General features: G+C 45.1%; 1 long non-coding RNA gene and 2 other non-coding genes across 3 annotated transcripts; 2 read left to right on the forward strand and 1 right to left on the reverse strand.

The window, feature by feature from the left end:
* Positions 1-7,852: 7,852 nt before the first annotated feature.
* trnal-cag (transfer RNA leucine (anticodon CAG)) lies at positions 7,853-7,935 on the forward strand. The gene has a single exon. It is a non-coding gene; the product is annotated as a tRNA-Leu (tRNA).
* A 173-nt stretch (positions 7,936-8,108) lies between these two features.
* Positions 8,109-8,179, reverse strand: trnag-gcc (transfer RNA glycine (anticodon GCC)). The gene has a single exon. It is a non-coding gene; the product is annotated as a tRNA-Gly (tRNA).
* Positions 8,180-9,327: 1,148 nt separating this feature from the next.
* LOC115554756 (uncharacterized) lies at positions 9,328-12,185 on the forward strand. Its single transcript, XR_003978654.1, has 2 exons — positions 9,328-9,654; positions 11,033-12,185. It is a non-coding gene; the product is annotated as an uncharacterized LOC115554756 (long non-coding RNA).
* The last annotated feature ends 9,529 nt before the right edge of the window (positions 12,186-21,714 follow it).

Consider the following 21,714-nt stretch of genomic DNA (forward strand, 5'->3'; position numbering starts at 1 on the left):
GGGAAGATGCAAGTCACCTCTGGGCGTCTTTTTGCAATTTAGCCTTGCTTGGATGTAAGGGCCCATCATCGTGCTGGCTGACAATGGTAAGAAAAAACAGACAACAAGCAATGACACACTGGCAAAGTGGACCCCATATCCCCTGAGTCGGTGAGGCCGATTGTAGTTTATTTATTTTTTGAGGGAGAAAATGTAGAACTACACTCTTTTTCCCACAACACAGCTAATGAGCGTAGCTATGTGGCGTGTACAGACAGGGCTCAGAGTCCAACCCCCTGAAACAACTACATTCTGAGCGGAACAGGCAGACCTCATTCTCTTTCTTTCCACAAAAAATAAAATAGATGTCTGCGTCTTAGCCTTCACTCTGCTCTACTGAAACACTTTGCCTCTTTCTCTCTCCTCTTTCTTCGTCCCTCTTTCTCATTTTCGCTCCCCATTGCTCTATTCCCATCTCTCTCTCTCTCTCTCTCTCTCTCTCTCTCTCTCTCTCTCTCTCTCTCTCTCTCTCTCTCTCTCTCTCTCTCTCTCTATCCCCCCACTCACTCTCACTCTCTCTCTCTCTCTCTTTCTCTCTCTCACTCACTCACTCACTCACTCACTCACTCACTCACTCACTCACTCACTCACTCACTCACTCACTCACTCACTCACTCACTCTATCCCCCCACTCACTCTCACTCTCTCTCTCTCTCTCTTTCTCTCTCTCACTCACTCACTCACTCACTCACTCACTCACTCACTCACTCACTCACTCACTCACTCACTCACTCACTCACTCACTCACTCACTCACTCACTCACTCACTCACTCACTCACTCTCTTTCACTTCCTCTCGTGTCATCCAAGTTCACTTTATTTTCTCTTAGTTTTACTGTTAGATGAAGCCATGCATAAAACATTTTTTAATCAAATGCTCCAGCCCTGGGACTGCTGCCGGGATTAGAATGAAACCATATTGTCATTGTTCTCTCATTTCAGTTTATTGTTATGAAATATACAATTGGGGGGGTAATTTCCTCATTACTGCCCTAATAGCTCGCGGGCAGGGGTGAGACAGAGGGGGGGAGCATCAACAAGAGGAAAGAAAAGAGCAAGAGAGAGAGAAAGAGTGAGAGAGAGAGAGAGAATTACGGAGAGAGTGAGAGAGAACGACAGAGAGAGAGAGAGGGAGGGAGAGAGAGAGAGAGAGAGAGAGAAAGACAGAGAGAGAGCGAGAGAGAGAGAGAGAATTACGGAGAGAGAGAGAAAGACAGAGAGAGAGAGAGAGAGAGAGAGAGAGAGAGAGAGAGAGAGAGAGAGAGAGAGAGAGAGAGAGAGACAGAGAGAGAGAGAGAGAGAGAGAGAGAGAGAGAGAGAGAGAGAGAGAGAGAGAGAGAGAGAGAGAGAGAGAGAGAGAGAGAGAGAGAGAGAGAGAGAGAGAGAGAGAGAGAGAGAGAGAGAGAGAGAGAGAGAGAGAGAGAGAGAGAGTGAGAGACTGGTGAGCAAATGGAAATCGAGAGTGAATGTACTGGATGTGCGCACCATGCTCACACAGCCCTGACACTAGCACACTACCTTCTTTCACTTCATTCAGCCCCTGTTGTCATAAAACGAAGTGTCTGCCGTCCCACTGTGGCACTAGCTGGTTCAGTCTTCCAGTAACATCCAAAAAAAGGAAAAAGGAAATAGGGAAGAGAGAAGAGGAGTCCTCCTGCTCTGAGCTCCGCCAAGGCTGTCCGAGGCTAGGGGAGGCGACAGAGCCAGGAGGTTGCAGAGAGCTATTGGTCTGTGTACCCATTAATGGGTCGCAAGGCACTCTGGGTCCTAAGCATCCCAGCGGCACACACACGTCCAGCTGAGGACTCTCCACTGTAACGCTTGGACAGGCTGTGCCCTGTTGCTACGGCAACAAGGAAGACCCCCCTTCCCCAGCCCCCAGCCCTACTCCCCCAATCACCACCAACTCGCCATTCAACAGGAAGAATTATTCTCCAGGATAGTTTTGAGTCTCTTCTGCGTAAACGTTGAGCCTCGTTTTTTCTCTCTTTCTTTAGGAGGATTGTGTGTGTGAGTATCTGCGTGTGTCTGTGCAGCTTGATTAATATAAACAATGTGTCAACTGTGCAAATAAACTTCGGCAGTACACAGATTTGTTTGAGAAGTTCTGAGAAATAAAAATAAAGCCCTTGAGGAGTTTACTGAGAAAAAGGGAGAGTTATGGTGAGAGAGAGAGAGAGAGAGAGAGAGAGAGAGAGAGAGAGAGAGAGAGAGAGAGAGAGAGAGAGAGAGAGAGAGAGAGAGAGAGAGAGAGAGGAATGAGGGGGAGAGAGATAAAGGAGGGCGACATTTTTGAGTAGAATAGCTCATTTATTTTTAAATTGTCTTCAAAACTCTAAACATAGGGACATTATCTGACGATTGTCATTAACGATAAAATAAAATAACATACAAATTATATATTACAATAAATAACTGATTAAATACATCACTTAATATTTAAAAGTCCAGACTATCTATTACAAGTTTTTCTTTGTTATTTTAAGTAAATCCTACTATTTTTACATTCAAACTCTGTAATTCTGGATTGTCTACAAAACTCCCTTAGATGATTCCATTAGTTTAGTTAGGCATCCTATATGAAATAATGAAACCCTTTGGGTTAGACCATCATTTGTAGGGGTCAGCCTGCAGCCTTCATGTTATCCCTGCACGTGAAGGCCTTACCATCTAGGCAAGGGTTATGTCTGACAAAGATGGAAGAGGGCTCAGGATGGAACTGATTAAGGACAGGGTCACCGGATATGACCATGATCGATATGGATCAGTGTTAAACACAGAATCACACCATCTTCCTCTATATAGGAGGCTTTTAACTATATTATGAAGGCTTCACATACATTTGGCACAAAAAGGAACACATTTGGTAATATTGAATAGAGAGAATGTTAGGGAGAGAGGGTAGTTTGTATTATATATCGTTTATATTGTGCCTTGCCATCCAGTATGTCATAGGCTACTCTGCTTTACTCATTTTATTAGTATATTAGTAGTCTGAAAGAACAGAAACTGTTAGTAGTCTGACAGAAACTTGGCACCAGCCAGAGGTTTACTCTGCCCTAAATGAAGCCTGCCCCCCAGGCTACAGTTACTTGGAGGCAGCCCGCAGCACTGGTCGTGGTGGTGGCCTAGCTGTCATCCACCGACAGGACCTGGAATTGTCCCCCAAATTGCTGCCTACAACTTCCTCCTGCGAGTGTCTTGCATTTACATGTAAGCCCCCCCTTCCCATGACTGTTCTACTCATCTACCGTCCCCCAAAACCCAACTCTGTTTTCATCCCGGAAATGTCTGATCTCCTCACAACACTCTGTACTACCTCTGCCAGTACCATAATTTTGGGAGATTTTAATATTGATGTTGACACCCCGTCGTGCCATTCTGCTGCCGATTTTCTTCAGCTGCTAGACTCGCTCAACCTACAACCACGTGTTGATTCCCCCACACATTCCAGGGGACACACACTCGACCTGGTTATCTCTAACTCCGCCCCCATCAGCAATCTACAGGTTTATGATCTTGATGTTTCAGATGACAAGGTTGTGTCAATGGAGCTGCCCTTTCCTTCCACCCACACCAAACCAAAGCGGCAGATCCACTTCAGAAACCTGAAAAACATCAACGTGGATGCCCTGGTCCGGTATCTTCAACTTCTCTCCTCTGGCTCAACTGACTTCATCTCCGCTGCTGACTCAATGGATTTTTACACCTGGACTCCTGGTCTCCTGGACCTCAACGCCCCCTTAACATCTAGGTCAGTCTCTTTCTTGTGCTCAGCACCCTGGTTCACTGGCAAACTGCGAAAGATGAGAAGGCTGGGCGTGTCCTTGGGCGGAGGCTCAAGGCCTCTGGACTGACTGTTCACAAACAGGCATACAGGGACAACAGGAGGGCATATGCAGAAGCTCTGAGGAATAAACGATCCAGGTTTTATTCCTCCATCATCAGCACGGGCAACTAATTATATATATTTTTTAACAATTAATCATCTTCTCAAACCCCCTTCACCTTCCCACTCTGAAAGCCACTGAGGAGAGTGGCTTCCCTTTTTTCAAACAAAAAGTTAATAACATCCGCTTACACCTCACCAACACTGCTGACCTGCCCCTCCCAACTGCCGATCCACCATTTGAGAGTGTTCAGACCCTCTGCACCTTCTCCGGCGTCACACAGGAAGAGGTGGAGGACGTCATCAGAAAAGTGAAACTGTCCACCTGTGCACTGGTCCCCTTCCCTTCAGTTCTGCTGAAGGCCAACATCTCTGCCGTCTGTCCACTCATCACCAAGATCATAAACCACTACCTCCTGGGTGGCAATATCTCATCTGCGTTAAAAAAAACTGCTGTCATCAGACCACAAATGAAAAAACCCACCCTATATCCAGAAGTCTCCTCCAACTACAGGCCCACCAATCTTCCGTTCCTGTCAAAGGTTATGGAAAAAAACTGTGGCAGCACAACTTCAGGATCACCTCATCCAAAATAACCAGTTTGAGAAGCTCCAGTCTGGTTTCCGCTCTGGACACAGTACAGAAACAGCCTTATCATGGTCACCAAAGACCTCCTGGTGGCAGCAGACACCGGTTCCCCGTCTCTTCTTATCCTCTTGGACCTAACAGCTGCTTTTGATACAGTCAACCACAATATCCTCCTCCACCGCCTGCAATACACCATTGGACTCAGGAAATGTTCATAACTGGTTCACCTCATAACTCGCATGTCGCCCTGAGCAAAGCAAAGTCACACACCCGCAACGTCACCTGCGGTGTCCCCCAGGGATCAGTGTTGGGCCCCACCCTTTTCTCCATCTATATACTCCCCCTGGGCAATGTCATTAGCAGGCATGGGTTAGCATTCCATTGCTATGCTGATGATGCACAGCTCTACCTCAGGACAACATCCATTGCTTCTGCCCCTCTACCAACATCCAGACTGACCACCTGCCTGGAGGAGATAGAGGCGTGGATGAAGCTCAACTTCCTTCAGTAGAACAGCTCCAAAACCAGCCATCCTTGATGGCACACCATATCAGCTCGTTCTTCCCCCATAACCAATATCACTTTCTCTGGCAAAAAAATCTCCCTTTCCACATCTGTCACCAACCTGGGTGTTAAAATGGACCCTCAACTCACCTTTGACACCCACATCAAACACCTCTGTAAGACATCATTCTACTTCCTTAGGAACATCGCCAAACTCCGTCCAACCCTGGCAGATGCAGAGAAGCTCGTCCATGCCTTTATCTCCTCCAGGATGGACTACTGTAATGCTCTCCTCATCGGGATCTCTGGCAAGAGCATCCAGAGGCTTCATTGTATACAAAACAGCGCAAACCCAAAGGACAAAGCTACGCACCATGGTTGATCGGGCCTTTTCCGCTGCTGCCCCTAGACTGTGGACCACCCTCTCGGACCACCTGAGGGCCCCACAGACTTCAGCTGCTTTTTAACGAAACCTAAAAACGTATATTTTTAAAAAAAAAAGGTACATTTTGTTTCATAGCTTCTCCTTTTTAAGGTGGTTCGGGCATCTGGTAAGGATGCCCACTGGGCGCCTCCCTTGGGAGGTGTTTCAGGCACGTCCAGTGGGGAGGAGACCTCGGGGAAGACCCAGGACTAGGTGGAGAGATTATATCTCAACACTGGCCTGGGAACACCTCGGGATCCCCCTGTCAGAGCTGGTCAATGTGGCCCGGGAAAGGGAAGTCTGGGGCCCCCCTCCCCCCGCGACCCGACCCCGGATAAGCGGATGAAGATGAGATGAGATGAGATGATGAGGTTCTCCTTTTTAACCATTTATTTGTAAATTGTTATTTTTGTAATTGTAATTGCAATTCTCATTGATTTTATTTTTACTTCTCTGTAGCACTTTGAGATTCTAGTAATAAAAAGTGCAATACAAATGACATTTATTATTAATAATATTATTGGAGGAAAGGTGGTTTGAATACAAAAAATGCTTAGAATAGGAGCCTCGATGAATCCGTTAACCCTCCTTTAGCATAGCTTACTCCTGACCAACATTTATGAAAGGAAAGGAGATAGTGGTATCCCATAATGCTTTACGGCGGTAATATTTAAAGCAACATAACTCCGAGGAAGTTTACCGACTCTACGCAAATACGCATGAGAGACGCGGTAAAGCAGAAGAAGAGAAGAGAAGAAAATACAGTTGATAATAATGGCTACCAATTCCAGAAACATATAATTTGAATCGAAATGAATTCATTAAGCACACAATATACGCTGTAGGAAAATAAAATGCAGATTTCACATTTAAGAGACTACTGGGTGCAGTTAATTTCAACATCAACATAAATTGAGCCTCTTTCTTTTCACATGTGAATTGGGATTCAAGTGGCCTAAAATATTCCCGTTGGCAGAGTCCGACCTAAGTGATTCTCACTGTTGGCGACAACCTGATTGAAATCAATACGACAAAAGAGCATGGATCGAAAGAGCGCTTGTTGTAGTCCAACTTCGGAAAACAAAGTCTAATTCATTTTAAACAGTGCTGTCTTTTCCTATGTTCAAAAGGAAGTACCTTTTCATCTCTCCTAGACCTGATGACGTTTTCCACAAAGGTTAAGGAAAGGAGGCATAAAGGTTATAAGAGATAGGCATAAGAGATTTGACTATTCGTAGAGGCCCCATGTTTTTACATGAGACCTCTTATGTTCTTCAGGTGAATAAGGCAGATTTAATCACTGACTTGATATGACTGTTGACATTTCAATCTGAAGATTTTCTGGCTTGGTTTTTAGGTTTTAAGGAGAGGGACTCAAGGTGTCGGCTAACTTTTATCTTTGGCATCGAAAACAATTCTCCCAGTTTTGTCCTTATTCAGTTGTAGAATATTCTATTCAATGCACTGGCACAGCAGATCTATAGGACGATTGTCAGTTGGTGAAAGGGGAATATAGATTTGTGGGTTGTCCGCATAACAATGGCAAGCAATGTTATTATTTCGCATAATTAGGCCTACTGGGAGCTTGTAGAGGTTGAATATGGTCACAGGATTGAACCTTGGGGGACTCCACATGTCATGTTCGTAGGCCCAACACAATTTTCCAATTGGTCCAAAAGTATTGAGTGGTGAACAGTGTTGAATGCAGCACTACGGGCCAAGAGCATCAATATTGACATTTTGCCAGAGGCTGTGTAAAGAGGAATATCATTTACCACTTTAATAAGTGGTTCTGGTGATATTTAGGGGTCGAAATCCTGAATGGAAGTTGTCATAGCTTCTAGTTGAGGCCAAGAACTTATTCAGTTGCTGGATGACAACTTATCCATGTTTTTCCTTAAGAATGGATTGGTCTCTAGTTGTCGATGATAGCATCAAGGCCTGTTCATTTAAAAAGGTTTTAATATAACTGCAATAGTCTAGGAGCATGCTCTTGACAAAAGCATGCATAAGTGACTCAGACCGGGTAGGGAAGCCTCTGATTATGGAAATGTTTCTGAGATGGAAAAAAGCAACCTTGGTGTAGGGAGGCAACAGTGAGGGCATTTCCCCACTGGTTAATAAAAAGAGGACGTTCTATATCCGTAGGGCCCTTTCTTTGATCATTAACGTTAGATCTTCATTCCCTTGTCTTGCTGGCCAACTCACCTTTCTCTCATCGGGAAATAAGTGCAACCGGAATCCTGCTACTCCTGCTGATGCTGCTGCTGTTCGGAGCAGAATATTGTCAGAGTAAACGCTTGCTCATTTAAAAATATATGTATTTATTTGATGAATGCAGTTGCTAATAAGTGAATATAAATAAAATGATTTTTTAAAATAATAGAAAAAAATACATATAAAGACGTGTCAGGATGGCCGAGCGGTCTAAGGCGCTGCGTTCAGGTCGCAGTCTCCTCTGGAGGCGTGGGTTCGAATCCCACTTCTGACAAGAGTTTTGAGGACACCCAACGAAAAGCGATATTACTATCATAATAACATTTTCATTTCAAAGGATCTGCGAATTTAAGTTCCCCCGCTACGGATAGATATTCCGCAAGAGGTGAACTCAATCACTCGTCATTTTTAAATTGCGTTTCAGAAATGATTTTTAAAAAAATACATTGCATTGGCCGGGAATCGAACCCGGGCCTCCCGCGTGGCAGGCGAGAATTCTACCACTGAACCACCAATGCCTACACTTAAATTTACTTTGCGCCAGGATTTAATCCAGACACACATTTACACATGCAAGGTTGGGAGAAGAAGAGCTCAGTTAATAAATGGAACGCTGAAACAGAGTAACCGTGTAGTAATTCGATTTATTTTTGTTTGATGAATGTGGTCGCTGAAACATGAACATAAACTAAATGGGTTTTAGTTCTCAGCAACAAAAAAAAAGTAAACGACCTGCGGGCGGCAGTTCATGTATTTTTATATTTCATCTTACCAGCGCAAGTCACCTATCCAGCTGGATGCTTTCACAAACCCAACTGGACTCAATCATTAGATCTCTCTGCTACTCCTTCCTCTCTTCCTGGCCTTCCACAGCCTCGACCTCTTAGAAACAGAAGTTCTGGATGAATATCACTCACTGTCTGGGCTTCTTCCTGGCTATATACCTCGGACCACGAATAATCAACATGGGAATGACAAATCCTTTTCTCCCAAGGCTATCCCTGTGTGAGTGAACCTTCCATGCTGAGAGAGGGAGAGTAGGGAAAACTGATTTATTTAGGAGTTTGAGAGAAACAGAGACAAATGGAGAAGCAGACACATGCTTATATATGTTATTCCAAGGATGGCTTTTTGTGTCTCTACTAAAAATATACAAACAACTGATGCTAGTTTTAAACAAAGAAAATAAACACATTGTCACATGACCTGTTCACATTACAAGACAAAAGCTTAGATGGGGTAAGGGCGCATTATTCCATTTGACAAACTTGCGAAAGACGGCACGAAGATGGGTCAAAGGTAGGCTACTCCACGGACAGAGTGAAAGACACTACACTCTGCCTGCTACAGAACTTCAAGGCTCTTCTAGTAGCCTACTGCTGTCGAACCAGGATGGTATCGTAAGTACGGTATTACGCTGGTTGCGTTAACACAGTCGGCAATAAAGTTCCAACGGCCACGTTGTTGAGCCCAAGAGGGTGAATGGCAAATGAGAAGGGGGAGTTTCCAGCAGCACAGAGGGATTTCAGCAGTCTTGGTACCTCACAGTCTGTGGGCTGATCAGCCAGCCAAACTTGGCTACGTCTAGACGTTAACGAGGTGAAAGGAGCAATCCTCTTAATTAGAACGCTGGGTTAGGAGTTGTGTGACGTGGGTGGACCAGGCACGAGCGCTCGTGTGTGTCTTTCAGTGTGCCGAAATATTACCGTCCACGTATTTCATCTATGTTATCTCAATGATGTTCCTGCATCCTGATAGATCCTAGCGTCTTTGAGTCATTTTAGGATGACACACCATCTCCCTCTCTCCATGTTTCAGGGTCTGTCGATGATGGTTGCCGTAGAGATCAATAGATCCTGCGGAGGACCGCATGGGTTCCAAAGATAAACCAGAGCCCAACGGCCCGAGGATGAAAGCCTTTCCTTCACCCCGCCAGTATAACGGCCTTTCGGCGGACACTCACTCACACTCTGACAGGAAACACATGAAACAGGTTCGATGGTTCCACCAATAATAAACGTTTCAATCGAATGTTTGCGCTCAGTCAGGGTTCTTTTGTGTGCCAGCTGCTTCCAAGGCTGGTCAACATTTATTTATGATTCCAGGCTGTTAATGAATGGCATTTATTTTCTTTGTTAAATGGACATAGAATGCATCGCAAATTTTTGATATGTGCTCAGTCAATAAAGACAGAGTGTAAACCGGCTAATCGCTTTCAGATTTTGTCCCATGTTTTTTCGAAAACAGATCACAGATCCGAACCCTTTCATGAATATATCCTTTAAGACTCTCGGGTTTCAAACTCTGCTGCAGGCTTGTTATTCGCTGGTCTCAACATTTGGATGATATGGCGTCGAATTAATGCGGGACAAAAAAAGTTGTCTGTGGAAGTAAAAATAAATAAATGAAAATGTTTAAAAAAAGACCTGCGTTAAGAACAGCGTAAGAACATTCTCCAACGCTCATGGGGTAATGGATAGAGACAGTTCAAAGTTGTGCTGGTGCTATCACTGCCAAATTTGTCCCCATCATCTTCTGGTTTTCTACACGAAATGGGAATGGGAAGCAGATGAGCCGCTGTCCCTGCTGGCCATTCTGACCAACAATGCAACGGTGCAACAGCCGTGCCCGTTGGGTAACCCCTGCTTGCAGTCTTCTGGATGAAATAAACATGTGTGTGTTGTCCTCACTGCAGTGTAGCAACTGCAGCTATACAACTAGTTAAACTCTTCCTTATAAATGAAGACGTGAGTCGTAGTAAGCTTTAGTTGCTCTTTACTGTGGCTCTTTCTCTCATTGTACAAGGTCAGAGTGAAAACTGTAACAAGACAAATACGAAAATTACCATTTAGCTCTGTAACAGGTGCTTTCCACATGTAAATAAATGTAAATAAAACGTTTTTAGCCACAAATATATCACATGCATTTTTCATGTAAATAGTACTTTCTAACATTAACTTATGAATGTAATTATGAAATTATCAACTTACGACGTTGCCTCTGTGACGTTTACAGTGATACAATCATGCGGTTGAACACAGAAATGTAGCTATGCAAATTCGGTTAGCCTCCTTCCTCAGACTACTAAACCAAAACAAACCTATGAGCCGGGAACATTAGGGTGAAAACTGCCCTTCAAAATAATAGCTCTTTCAAAACAAAATCCATTCAGATTTATGTGTGAAAGGCAACACACTCCCCGTCTGACCTCTGTGAGGTCATTAATTGACCCCAATGGACTACATGAGTCTCTGAACATCAGTCTTTAGTAAGAAGTAAGACAACTTCTGAGACTGGTCTGAAGAAAGTTTTTGAATGTCCCTGATTTGTTGTCCTCAATCCCACCTTTCTCACCCCTCCGTCTTCTCCAGGGAAATCCTTCGCAACTGCAGCACAGTCTTCAGATGGAAAGGCTTCCAGGACTGTCTGGCTGTTGGAGGCAAACTTGTGGAGCCTGAGGTTTGACTCAGCCAGTGACATCTGTGTTCTGCTCAACAAGCTGATGGCTTCGGCATCAGACGACGCAGAACAAAGGCCGTCGTCCACATAGAAGCGGCGTTTAACGAAGTTGACTGTGTCGGACCCATGTTCTCGTGCACCCTCTCTAATTGCTCTCCTCCGTAGATGGCTACAGCTGGGGACGGACTGTTGCCGAAAACATGAACTTTCATTCTGTAGTCTATGATTTCTTTTGTCACGTCATTGTCCCGGTACCACAGGAATCTCAGATAATTTCTGTGGTCCTCCTGCACCAAAAAGCAGTGAAACAACTGCTGTATGCCTGCCAAGATGGCAACCTTTTCCTTACGGAACCGCATCAGAACTCCGAGGAGAGAATTGCTAGCACGGTTGTCTTAGGGGTTAAGATCACAGATCCGAACCCTTTCATGAATATATCCTTTAAGACTCTCGGGTTTCAAACTCTGCTGCAGGCTTGTTATTCGCTGGTCTCAACATTTGGATGATATGGCGTCGAATTAATGCGGGACAAAAAAAGTTGTCTGTGGAAGTAAAAATAAATAAATGAAAATGTTTAAAAAAAAGACCTGCGTTAAGAACAGCGTAAGAACATTCTCCAACGCTCATGGGGTAATGGATAGAGACAGTTCAAAGTTGTGCTGGTGCTATCACTGCCAAATTTGTCCCCATCATCTTCTGGTTTTCTACAAGAAATGGGAATGGGAAGCAGATGAGCCGCTGTCCCTGCTGGCCATTCTGACCAACAATGCAACGGTGCAACAGCCGTGCCCGTTGGGTAACCCCTGCTTGCAGTCTTCTGGATGAAATAAACATGTGTGTGTTGTCCTCACTGCAGTGTAGCAACTGCAGCTATACAACTAGTTAAACTCTTCCTTATAAATGAAGACGTGAGTCGTAGTAAGCTTTAGTTGCTCTTTACTGTGGCTCTTTCTCTCATTGTACAAGGTCAGAGTGAAAACTGTAACAAGACAAATACGAAAATTACCATTTAGCTCTGTAACAGGTGCTTTCCACATGTAAATAAATGTAAATAAAACGTTTTTAGCCACAAATATATCACATGCATTTTTCATGTAAATAGTACTTTCTAACATTAACTTATGAATGTAATTATGAAATTATCAACTTACGACGTTGCCTCTGTGACGTTTACAGTGATACAATCATGCGGTTGAACACAGAAATGTAGCTATGCAAATTCGGTTAGCCTCCTTCCTCAGACTACTAAACCAAAACAAACCTATGACCCGGGAAAATTAGGGTGAAAACTGCCCTTCAAAATAATAGCTCTTTCAAAACAAAATCCATTCAGATTTATGTGTGAAAGGCAACACACTCCCCGTCTGACCTCTGTGAGGTCATTAATTGACCCCAATGGACTACATGAGTCTCTGAACATCAGTCTTTAGTAAGAAGTAAGACAACTTCTGAGACTGGTCTGAAGAAAGTTTTTGAATGTCCCTGATTTGTTGTCCTCAATCCCACCTTTCTCACCCCTCCGTCTTCTCCAGGGAAATCCTTCGCAACTGCAGCACAGTCTTCAGATGGAAAGGCTTCCAGGACTGTCTGGCTGTTGGAGGCAAACTTGTGGAGCCTGAGGTTTGACTCAGCCAGTGACATCTGTGTTCTGCTCAACAAGCTGATGGCTTCGGCATCAGACGACGCAGAACAAAGGCCGTCGTCCACATAGAAGCGGCGTTTAACGAAGTTGACTGTGTCGGACCCATGTTCTCGTGCACCCTCTCTAATTGCTCTCCTCCGTAGATGGCTACAGCTGGGGACGGACTGTTGCCGAAAACATGAACTTTCATTCTGTAGTCTATGATTTCTTTTGTCACGTCATTGTCCCGGTACCACAGGAATCTCAGATAATTTCTGTGGTCCTCCTGCACCAAAAAGCAGTGAAACAACTGCTGTATGCCTGCCAAGATGGCAACCTTTTCCTTACGGAACCGCATCAGAACTCCGAGGAGAGAATTGCTAGCACGGTTGTCTTAAAGGTGTTGACTGTTGGTGTATGTGCTTTCCCCAAGCAGACTTCTCAAACCAGCACCTATCCTAGGTCCAAGCATTGGGCAAAGGGGGCATTGTGGGGGCCATTGACTTGTTCCCGGACTTTGTGCACTCTTATTATGTCTCTACCAAGCAACAGGAGGATCTCAGCAGTTGGGTCGACCTCTGGGATAAGCTCAAAAAAGCTTGACCTTGCTAGCGACCGGTTGCTTTGGTCATCTAGGATGACGTAGGCCTTGATAGCTTTGTCTGGTTGACCTTTAGGATATAGCTTCACAAGACAAATCTTGGAACATGACCAGCCAACGTTTCCTGTGCCACAGACCTCTGTGCAGTTTGAGTTAACAACAGCTTTAATGGTGCTGCTCTCTTCCTCCTCCCCGCCGTTGTGTGGTGGAGTTGAATGGGCTTTGACTTGAGGTGCAAGTCAAGGGTGCATGGTAGAGTCGTGAAAGGTGCTATCACACTCCAAACACTTAACTGCATTCGTCCTTAGCAAGGTGAGTAGTTGAGCCACAGCACTTAAAGCAGATTCCTTTTTCTTTGAGAAAGGCCTTTCATTCCTCCAGCTTCATGGCTCTGAAGGCTTTGCAGCGTTTGAGAGGATGTGGCTTGCCATGTATTGGACAGCTTTTGTTCAGGTCGCTGACTTCTTTGTTTATACTTAGGCTTGTTGGGGCGATGTCCGTCTTGTGGACTGAAATTGGGTACTTTATGCCTTTAAAGAAGGTTTTTTCAGACTTTGCAGGCGAGCCACTAGTACTTGACCCTAGCAAAGCTAGGGTCATTCCTTTTACGAGCTTCGCTGCACACAAACTTGCTGAAGAACTCCAATGGTGGATATCTTCCTCTATTTTCTTCCTTGTGTTTTGAACCAACCGAAATTGATTTTTCTTGAAGCCCATAGGGCAGTTTCCCAACTATGTGTTCAATGCCAAGTGCGGTATCCAGGTAGGAGAGAGCTGGGAGGTAGCCATCCTCCTTAGCGCACTGCACTTCCATTAACAAGTCTGCTAGTTCCCGTAGCTTCGTCTGTTCTTTTGCTGAGACTCTTGGGAAATTATCGAGCCGGTCGAAAAGAGCTTTTTCAATTATTTCAGGTGCTGCATAACATTCCTGGAGGCGTTCCCAGGCCTTTGTGAGTGCTATGACTGGGTTTGTTACACTGACCGTAGACGTTTGACGTGGTTTCCGGATTCTTTACCAAGCCATTTTCTCATTAAGTCCAAATCCTCAGTAGCTGTGAGGCCTAGCCCTTGAGTGGCGCTGATGTATGACGACTGCCAAGCACGATAATGTTCAGGCTGATCGTCAAACTGATATAAACTTGAACTCACCAGGTCCCGTCGAGCCAAATACTGCACCAGGTGTTTGGCCGTGGGTCCAGTGTAGGGAGCTGTCGGTGCTCTCTGGGGATAGAAGGGCTGTGCTGACCTGTTCTAGTCGGTATGGCTCACCTTTGAGCCTCTCTGTTGGTCAGATTCTCCATGCGGAGCCTGGTTTTCTATCTTAACCCCTGGTGGGACATATAGATCAGGAGGCTGACATGTTGGCTGGGTAGCTTTAAGGGCTGGCTGAGCTGGGGGGTCGGTAGAAGGATGGCCTTTATATGAGTGCGGGTCGAAGTGAGACCTAATGTATTCTTCTGTCCTTCCCATTTTATCCTCTTCTGATGGGCTTACTTCCTCTACCAGCATATAATTTTCCACACCGTCTGCTGCTTCCCACACAGCTGCTTTAGCCTCGGCCATTGCTGCCTCTCTGCGAATGGTGAGCGCTTCTAGCTCAGCGTCTTTCTTTGCCTTTTCCAGCTGATATGTAGCTTCTCTGTCAGCCTTTTCTTTCTGGTGCTCTGCCTCCTCAGCAGCCCTCTCTATTTTAGCTTTGGCTTCTTGTTCAGCGAATGCAAGATGTGTTCTAGCTGCCTCTGCTTTAGCTCGTGCACGTATTAATGAGCTACTTGATTCCGTAGATGACCGTGAACTTCTTTTACTGTACCACGATGTACAACGCCAGCTTTTTAACGTCTTTTCACTGTGTTGTCCTCACTGCAGTGTAGCAACTGCAGCTATACAACTAGTTAAACTCTTCCTTATAAATGAAGACATGAGTCGTAGTAAGCTTTAGTTGCTCTTTACTGTGGCTCTTTCTCTCTTTGTACAAGGTCAGAGTGAAAACTGTAACAAGACAAATACGAAAATGACCATTTATCTCTGTAACAGGTGCTTTCCACATGTAAATAAATTTAAATAAAACATTTTTAGCCACAAATATATCACATGCATTTTTCATGTAAATAGTACTTTCTAACATTAACTTATGAATGTAATTATGAAATGATCAACTTACGACGTTGCCTCTGTGACGTTTACATTGATACAATCATGCGGTTGAACACAGAAATGTAGCTATGCAAATTTGGTTAGCCTCCTCAGACTACTAAACCAAAACAAACCTATGACCCGGGAACATTAGGGTGAAAACTGCCCTTCAAAATAAGAGCTCTTTCAAAACAAAAGTCCATTCAGATTTATGCGTGAAAGGCAACACAATGTGCTTTACTCCCGGGTTTTCAAATCACAATAAGGAAACATGATTTTTTTTAGGAATTATCCATGCTAGTTCATGAACAAAATGAAATTAAACGTGGCTCATTTTAGCCACGCTTGTACATCTTAGACTACACATGCAATGACCACCTCCATTTTGACGGCAGGAGAGCATTGTATTGTTAGTTATTGTTGTGAGAGGATTTTTTATTATGGGTAGAGGTTGTGTGATTGAAACTGCCACAGTGTTTCTCTTGCCAAAAAGGTTTTCATGAACCTAGATTACTGTATACATACAGTATGTTGATTTAGAATGTTTACAATACCACAACTCCTCTGATTCCCCTCAATATGAAGGATGTACAAGCCCTATAATCAGCTCGTTATGACAAAAAAGAAAGGAATCAATTGTGTGCATGGGAGCACTCGTGATATCAAACAGGCTGAAGAACACTCAGAGTAAAACAGTGTATCTACATCAGGCTTCCAGCAAATCAAACAGCTATAAACATTCTGGCACTTCAGCACTCCAATGTCGCAAAGAGCTAAACAAGATGCTGAGGCTGCAACAACTCTTTCCAGATGGTCCCCATGCATTACAGCACAGAGAATCTTTTCCTCGACTCACAACAAAGGTCCAGAGACAGAGGGTCAAAGAGAGAGAGAGAGAGAGCAAGAGTAGAGAAAACACATCTTAAGTATATTTGTTTGCGTTGCGTATACAAACCCTTACCATAGTCCACAAGAACCCTTGTAGCAAATGATGTGTTTGCACCAGTGTGTATGTGTGTTGTTTGTTTGTGTGTGTGTGTGTGTGTGTGTGTGTGTGTGCTGTCTGTGTGTGTGTTGCCCACTTTTTCCCTTTCTATATCCTGATTGATAACAACAGCTTAGCAGTAGGATGAGACAAGGCTGCACCTGCTCTGCATGGAGGCAGTGTGGGGATGGAGGGGAGGGGGGGCTAGGGTGCAAAGGTCATACTGACCTCCTGTCATAATCCCTCGCTAATGCCGGCTTCTTACTGTCTTTCATTAATTAAATCATTCATTCATTATTTTTTTCTCTCTTTCCTACTGTATTCCTTTTCTATCCCATACTCTCATCCCCAAAGATTGGTGTCTGTTTGCTAGTGTTTCCCCCACACCGCTCATTGTTTTTCTTGCCATGTTCCAAGATCCGTTCCACCCGCCTTCATCTATGACTCGCAAGGAGGGTGGAAAAGAGCAAAGACACCGACAGAGTACGTTCTGTGTACCGTGCCATGGTATTCTAGCCTTGAACACACAGAGCACAGTGAGGCACTACCTCATGGTCGCTCCATGATGCCTGACGGGGGCTTGTGGCCATTCAATATCAACTTAACCCTGAGGGACTTCATGGAGTAACCCTGTGTGATATGGCAGGGTGTGTTTGTTTGTTTGTTTGTTGTTTCCAGGGTGGCTGGGGTGTATATGTGTGTGTTTCTGATTGGTTTGCATGCATGCATGCATGCATGTGTGTGTGTGTGTGTGTGTGTGTGTGTGTGTGTGTGTGTGGTGTGTGTGCGTGTGTGTGTGCGTGTGTGTGTGCGTGTGCGTGTGTGTGTGAGAGTGTGTGTGCGTGTGTGCAATACAATACAAACTAGATAATGTGCTCACTAGAGCAGAGTCCTCCGCCCAAGGAATGAGCTTCCTAGAATTGGGCCTGGCTCGGAGGGAGTCCATTGGCTGCTCTGAGCTGAGTCCGATGACACCCTACAATGCACCATTTAGAGATCCCCAAGTAAACAGGACGTGGGCGGGGCCGGGGGAGGTCACCCACTCATCATCAGGAACCCTTGACAAACCTTTCAGGATCATTCTGTGTCCCGTATCGTGACTCTACAGGAAGTTATGCACCTTTTCTGAGAAGTTAATAACTTCTTCCTTGGCCCGTAGTCAAGCTGTCCACCAAGTTTGGTAGACACAGGTAACATAATCTCCTTGTGAAGGTAACAATACAATGCAGCCAGTGTTTCCTACGTAGTAAAACAGAGGCAAAGGAAAAAGGAGGGCGGGTTATGGAGCGGCTACAGCAACTCTAGGGTTGCCGGTCCTATTCCCCCTCACTGAGAATTGAAGTGCCATTGAGCAAGGCAGCCAACCCTAACAGCTCCAATGTGGCTGCCTTGCATGGCTGAGGCTGTGAGAATATGTGTGAGAATGCGTGCTTGAGTGTGTGATGGTTTTGGGACGTTGTAAAGCACTGTGCACCAATGTGGCCACTTAGATAAAATATCTGTTATTATGACATTGTGCTTCCTCAATAAAAGACAGCATTATGTGGATCCTGCCAGAAATGCAAACGATAATGTTCCTGAAGCAAAAACAAAACGGGGGCGCAGAGGAGGTCAGCAAACAAAACATCTGGCGGAGCGAGTTTTAAGACAAAATAGTCAATCGTTTCAGAACATGTCGGTCCCAAGAGCACATGTTTTACTACAGCAACGGCGAGCACGTTGCTTATCAATACCGCCAAGCCAACATTGTGTCAGGAAAGGGAGAGAATCATTGGGTGAGTGGTGTGTTTCGTGTGCGTCCAGCGCGTCAATTCAGGCCTTTGATGCACAGCTGTGGCCGGGGTTTGTGAAGGGAGGGTTGTGTTCCGTCTATTTGAGGGGGAGCTCATTGCTTGGGAACAGTTCACTCTACTGTCAGACACACGGTTCGCCGTCTATATGAGGGGGAGCTCACTGTATGGGAAAGTTCACTTTACTGTCAGACACACGGTTCGCCCGATCCGCACTAAAGCATGCTAAACCAATTCCAACCGTCTATCTGGAAGGGTTTACTGACCGCCACATTCATCAGCAAACATGCACACAGGCCATGTCAAACATTTATGTTGAACATGCACTTTTTATCTGAGGCACATTCCCCCCTCCCAAATTTAAAAATAGCTTCCTATTGTACAGATATGCACGTCAAACAAATTGGTAGAGGCGGAATGTTTAGAACGCTATGCTATCCTGAGATGGCTACATCCTGGGCTGTTTTCACATGTCAGAGGGCCTAGCGCGAAAGCCCATGAAACCGGCTTCGTAGAAGTAGTTGAATGAAGACATTTACAGTGAGTTGGAATATGTAAGACCAGATTCGAACACCGTGTGTGTGTGTGTGTGTGTGTGTGTGTGTGTGTGTGTGTGTGTGTGTGTGTGTGTGTGTGTGTGTGTGTGTGTGTGCTTGTTGTAAGAGGTATGGGATTCTAATATGTGCCTTCACTGTCAGTAAATGTTTAACAGGTGTCTTGTGAAGTGTGCTTGAAGCTCCTCCAGAGTAATTATACATCAGTCAGAACTAACCACTGGTCTCCCTGTAAGAGAGGAACTAGAAGGTGAGCGCCAGAGTAAGCCCGACCTGCCAACAAAGTAATTGACCACAACATCTGTGTGTCTGTGTGTGTGTGTGTGTGTGTGTGCGCGTGCGTGTGTGTTTGTGCGTGTGTGCATATGTGTGTTTGTATGTGTGAGTGTGTCTGTGTGTGCGTTCAAGTGCGGTGTGTGTGTGTGTGTGTTTGTGTGTGTTTGTGTGCATCTGTGTGCGTTTGTTAGAGAGTATGTGTACGCTTGCGTAAGTGTGTGCTTGGTCGTGTGTGTGAGAGAGCATGTCCATGCGCATGTGGTGAGAAAGTGGGAGAGTGTGTTTGCGTCTGCATATATTTGTGAATTGTGTGTGTGTGTGCGTGTGTGTGCAGTGTGTGTGTGTGTGAGCCAGAGTTTGCATGCGTGTATATGTGCGTTTATGAGGGGCAGTATTGGCCATAATTCAAACGTACCCCCACACCTGAAACTTAGACCTCTCACACTCGCTACTGAAAACCTTTCATACATAATACTGAAAACCTATCACAAATACTAATGAAATATAAATCTCTCACACACACTACTGAAAACCTCAGGTACAAACTACTGAAACCTCTCACATATGCTAATATACTTAGACATACCCTTCATACTCACCCTCAGAATCACTCACACATAAAGGACTGAGATGCACTTAAATACACAACTGACATTTGTGTGTGTGTGTGTGTGTGTGTGTGTGTGTGTGTGTGCATGTTTGTGTATGTGTGTGTGTGTGTGTGTGTGTGTGTGCATGTTTGTGTATGTGTGTGTATGTGTGTGTTAGTGTGTGTGTGTGTGTGTGTGCGTGTGTGTGTGCGTTTTTCCTTGTATGTACACAATGCCTGCCTGTCTGTATGTGTGAGTGTGAATGTGTGTGTGTGTGTGTGTGTTTGTGATTCAGCATGTGTGGCAGTGAGCGACTTTTCCAAAGTGAAGTTTAAGTGAACAGTGCTGTACCTTGCAACATGGGATATCAACTCCATACGACACCAGATTCCACACAGATGTCAGTGGTATGTATGGGCGCAGTGGTGCAGCGCCCTGTTATTCCATCACTGTGAATACAAAGCACAGTGTTTGGCATGGACTCATGGAGCATAGTTGAGTTTCTCCTCTCTCTCTCTCTCTCTCTCTCTCTCTCTCTCTCTCTCTCTCTCTCTCTCTCTCTCTCTCTCTTTCCTTCCCTCATCCAGCGCTCTTCCAATACAGAGTTGACATATCGGATTCGCTGAACCCATTTCAATTCTCCACGTCTGCCAGGCGACGATGACATGAATCGAAAACCCTAGTGTTTCTGCCGGGTCGTTTCTGATTCAGGTCAGCATTCGCCTGAGGCCTCACATCTGGCCCGTTCTGAACATGAATTTCTCCATTGTTCATGGATGAGTTTATTTTAGTCCTGCTTGTTTTCCCTTGACATCTCGTCAGGTCGAAGCCTATGACTAAGAGCTCCGGTACTGTCTTGGCTTGTTAGGTAGGGCCATGTTTGTTTCGTGATAGTAATTGAGCTTGATGCAACAGGATGAGTGGTGAGTGGTAGTTGCGTCTAGTGGTACTGGTAGTTGAACTCCTGGCAGTAGAAGTAGCCGGTCTGATAGATTTGTCACAAGCATCAATAGTGCACGCATGCACACAAATAAACACGTACTGCAGGTACACACACATCCAAAAGCATTTGCATGTTCCTGATGCTGGACACGGATGTCAGAATGAACTAATGGGAACAACCGGTACAACATCCAACCTCATTCTAAAACATTGTGATGTGTGTCTGAAGTTGGACACGGTCGTCAGCGATAAACAAGACGCTGCCTCTGCGAAGACAGCTTAATTGTGCGATCAGTCCCCGCCTGCGCGGGAGGAAATGCCCGTGGGCAGGGAGGGAGAACCTGGCCAACTCAACGCTTTGTGTTGCAGCTCCAGGGGCCCCACACGAGCAGATGGCCAGGGGCCAGGAGTGGATGAACGAAGCCTCAGTGGGAAGTGTTTACGGGGAAGGAGTCTCACAAACGATACTATAGGTTAATATCTAAAGTCTCATGGTTCATACCTTCATGGCAGACGCGGTCAAATCTGGGTAAAAAGTGTGTTTCACTTACTTTCGCTTCATATTTGGTTTGAACAATCATATTGCTGGAGGCGTCGATCTGTAAGCAATTGGCAAACACAAACTTGGCAAACAGTTGTTAGTGTTATAGACAGTGTCTGTCAAGGTTCCAAATCAACTGGCTACCTTAGAAATATCCTTATTAAAACCCCCTTCTGAAAGTTTCATCCACTCAAATTGTTCTGTTTGGTAGAACATCTCTGTAACATAACAGACGATCTGCTGTAAGATAGCAGGGCTGCTGGATCAGAAGCTGGGCCATGACACAGAAACACTGCTGGCTCCCAGATGAGTGGTGCTGGAGTTGTGCCAGTGTGGGCCCAGAGGCCCGAGCAGGACCCCCTGCTACCTGGACCCCTGCCACACACTTCCTTGTTTCATGACGTTTTTTCTTTTTTTTCCACCACACCATAAAAAAAACAACGCGCCTCAAGTGACATGGAGGCAGATGCGAATGATCATATTATTACGGCGGAATGCCGACCGCGGTGCTGAGGGGCTAGGACGCGTGCGGTCTCCCGCCGGCTGGGCGTTTTGTCGATA

Source organism: Gadus morhua, chromosome 11 (genome assembly GCF_902167405.1).
Source record: "Gadus morhua chromosome 11, gadMor3.0, whole genome shotgun sequence".
NCBI lineage: Eukaryota > Metazoa > Chordata > Actinopteri > Gadiformes > Gadidae > Gadus > Gadus morhua.